Source organism: Gorilla gorilla, chromosome 2 (genome assembly GCF_029281585.2).
Source record: "Gorilla gorilla gorilla isolate KB3781 chromosome 2, NHGRI_mGorGor1-v2.1_pri, whole genome shotgun sequence".
In the NCBI taxonomy this organism is placed as follows: Eukaryota; Metazoa; Chordata; class Mammalia; order Primates; family Hominidae; genus Gorilla; species Gorilla gorilla.
This window is the reverse complement of record NC_086017.1, coordinates 162,914,184-162,918,233: the sequence shown is the minus strand read 5'-3', so window position 1 is coordinate 162,918,233 and position 4,050 is coordinate 162,914,184. Positions and strand designations below refer to the sequence as shown.

The window sequence follows — 4,050 nt, the reverse complement described above, 5'->3', positions numbered from 1 at the left end:
GATCATCTTCACAACATGAAGCTAATTTTCAATTCAAATGTTACAGTGTCAGTAGTAACTTGTTTTGCAAGCACACAGACTGGAACAGATCTCATAATTCATGAGGGCGTGCATGCATTATTATCATGCAATGTAATACTCTTACAGTGTTTCTTCACCCTGTGATACCATCATCAGCCCAAAACAACTTTATTATTGAGACTTAAACCTAAATGAAACCTAAATGAACCTAAATGACAGCACTGAATAAGTCATGAAGTAAATTTTTGTGATTGGGTGGTGGTTGCAACATATTTTAAGAACAGGTTTTTTTTTTTTTTAGCTTGCTGATATTAAGTCAAAATCCAGGCTAATGCCATTATCATGGATTATTAAACATGTTAACAAAACTTTCTTGTGGTGAAACAAGTTTTGGATTAAAAAACAAGGAATGAGGCGACTTGTCTGAGTTCTATTAAGCATAGAACTAGAATTTTTCCATAGACTAAGCCTGGAAGCTCAGTGCAATTATCTGTTTTCTTAGAGGATTACATAGTATGATGATGAACTTTATGTGTCAATTTGACTGAGCTAAGGGATGCTTGTAAACAGTAAATAGCTTGTAAAAAAGTATTTCTAGGTATGTCTTTGAGAGTGTTTCTGGAAAAAATCAGCATTTGAACTGGTAGAGTGAATGAAGAAAATCACCTTCCCCAGTGTGGGTGGGCAGAATCCAATCCACTGATGGACTGAACAGAACAAAAATGTGAAGGAAAGGTAAATTCACTCTCTTCTTGGGCTGGGACATTGTTGTAACGCTAATTCATATTAGTGCTGCCTCAGCACCACCTTCTTGGTCCGTCCCCAGCTTGTCACAAATGTCCTACATATTTTGAGACAGTCTCCACCCAGTTTCTGTTTCAACATAGATGTGGTCCCATTTGCTGCCTTATTTTTGCTTTAAGTCTGGTGAACACAATCATGTAACCCAAGTTCTCACACTTAAACTCATGCTTCCTTCAAATTAACCAATCCAACTCTGTTGTGGAAAACTCATCTAGGTAATCCTGAACCCCAATAAAGGGTTCTACCCATAGGTCCCTCCATCTCTCACTTGCTTTTCATCTGCTGGGTGAGAGACAGTGTCCTTGACTGCCTCACCCTTTCCATTGGCTCTGCAAGGCATTTTACACTCCTCTTTCTGGAATCTGCAAGTAATTGTAGTCTAATTGTGCTGTACCTGACTACACCAAACCTAACTTAAATTCTTCTTCACTTAACAAACCACAACAGACATCCATCTTCTCCTGCCCTTGGATATCAGAGCTCCTAGTTCCTATGCCCTTAGACTCTGGAACTCACACCAGACACCACCTCCCTGCTCCCAGTTCTCAGGTCTTCAGACTCAGACTGGTTTTATAGAACATTAACTTTCCTGGTTCTGGTTCTCCACCTTATATACAGCATACTGTGGGACTTCTTTGCCTAGATAATTGCATGGGCCAATTTACACTTTTATATATATATATGTATATATATATATATATACACACACACACACATGCATATATACATGCTAATATATGGATAGAGACACACATTTATATATTATAAATATACAATATATAAATTTATATATTGTATAGTTATATATTATATATGTATATATAATAAATTATATATAAATTTATATATTATAAATATATATAAATATGTGTGTATATAACATATAAATTTATATATTATCTTTATATATTATATATGTATATATAATAAATTATATATAGAAATTTATATATTATAACTATATATAAATATATGTATCTATCCATATGTTATATATAATACAATAGATAATAGATATATAGATATAGATATATAGATGTATATAGATATATAGATGTATATATAGATATGGATATATAAATATAATGTATGATCGATATCTATATATAGATATATAGATATACCCGTGTTTGTGTGTGTGTGGATGTGTCTATCTATCTATCATCTATCTATCTATCTATCTATCTGTCTATCTATCTCCTGTTGGTTCTATTCCTTTAGAGAACCCTGACTAATACATATAGTGACTTTGTTCATGTGTTTCAGTGGTAAATCTTTAGGACTAATTCACATGAATAATTTAGCCTAGGGTGGCAGAGAACATAAAATACAAATGTTGGACTTTGCCTGCTGCAACCTGACAGGCTGAGAGAGACCCTGCCACATTACAGCTGATCACCTGAAAATTCTTCAGAGATACAAGGACTACTAGAGATTTTCTCTGTGATGTGTCAGGACATAGTAAATAGTAAGTACAGGATTGGTACTTACGGGAAGTAATTTTTAGTAATAGAATACACTCATATCAGAGGTCCAATATATACTTTTAATGATATAAGTATATATATCATTATACTGACATAAGTAAATGTCATATCTATCATATGTATCATTAAAGGTATATATTGGACCTCTTTAATGCATGAGTATTAACTCCAAAGTCAATCAAAATTGAATTATTTAAACATTTATTTTTATTCACCTATATTTCAGGCTTCTCTGAATTCTTTAGTTATAACTTAATATAGTCTATCACTTAAAAGAAGAACACTACTGCATCTATTTGATTCTCCTCTCTTTTCTTCTTTATTAGTCTTGCTAGCAGTCTATCAATTTTGTTGATCTTTTAAAATAAACAGCTCCTGGATTCGTTGATTTTTTTGAAGGGCTTTTTCTGTTTCTATCTCCTTCAGTTCTGCTCTGATCTTAGTTATTTCTTGCCTTCTTCTAGCTTTTGAATATGTTTGCTCTTGCTTCTCTAGTTCTTTTAATTGTGATGTTAGGGATTCCATTTTAGATCTTTCCTGCTTTCTCTTGTGGGCATTTAGTGCTATAAATTTCCCTCTACACACTGCTTTAAATGTGTCCCAGAGATTCTGGTATGTTGTGTCTTTGTTCTCATTGGTTTCAAAGAACATCTTTATTCCTGCCTTCATTTCTTTATGTACCCAGTAGTCATTCAGGAGCAGGTTGTTCAGTTTCCATGTAGTTGAGCCATTTTCAGTGAGTTCCTTAATCCTGAGTTCTAGTTTGATTGCATAAAAAAAAAAGAATTTTTGTTCTTTTACATTTGCTGAGGAGTGCTTTACTTCCAACAATGTGGTCAATTTTGGAATAAGTGTGATGTGGTGCTGAGAAGAATGTATATTCTATTGATTTGGGGTGGAGAGTTCTGTAGATGTCTATTAGGTCCGCTTGGTGCAGAGCTGAGTTCAATTCCTGGATATCCTTGTTAACTTTCTGTCTCGTTGATCTGTCTAATATTGATGGTAGGGTGTTCAAGTCTCCCATTATTATTGTGTGGAAGTCTAAGTCTCTTTGTAGGTCTCTAAGGACTTGCTTTATGAATCTGGGTCCTCTTGTATTAGGTGCATATATATTTAGGATAGTTAGCTGTTCTTGTTGAATTGATCCCTTTACCATTATGTAATGGCCTTCTTTGTCTCTTTTGATCTTTGTTGGTTTAAAGTCTGTTTTATCAGAGACTAGGATTGCAACATCTGCCTTTTTCTGTTTTCCATTTGCTTGGTAGATCTTCCTCCATCCATTTATTTTGAGCATATGTGTCTCTGCACGTGAGATGGGTCTCCTGAATACAGCACACTGAAGAGTCTTGACTCTTTATCCAATTTGCCAGTTTGCGTGTTTTAATTGGAGCATTATGGAACCAAAAAAGGGCCTGCATTGCCAAGACAATCCTAAGCCAAAAGAACAAAGCTGGAGGCATCATGCTACCTGACTTCAAACTATACTACAAGGCTATAGTAACCAAAACAGCATGGTACTGGTACCAAAACAGAGATATGGACCAATGGAACAGAACAGAGCCCTCAGAAATAATACCACACATCTACAACCATCTGATCTTTGACAAACCTGACAAAAACAAGAAATGGGGAAATGATTCCCTATTTAATAAATGGTGCTGGGAAAACTGGCTGGCCATATGTAGAAAGCTGAAACTGGATCCCTTCCTTACACCTTATACAAAAATTAATTCAAGAT

The 4,050-nt window shown here is 34.6% G+C and overlaps 1 long non-coding RNA gene across 2 annotated transcripts in view; it reads left to right on the top strand.

Annotated features, from left to right (window-relative positions):
• LOC134758108 (uncharacterized) overlaps positions 1–4,050 on the top strand; it is a 189,739-nt gene that overhangs the window by 170,002 nt on the left and 15,687 nt on the right. The gene's annotated exons all lie outside the window — the stretch shown is intronic.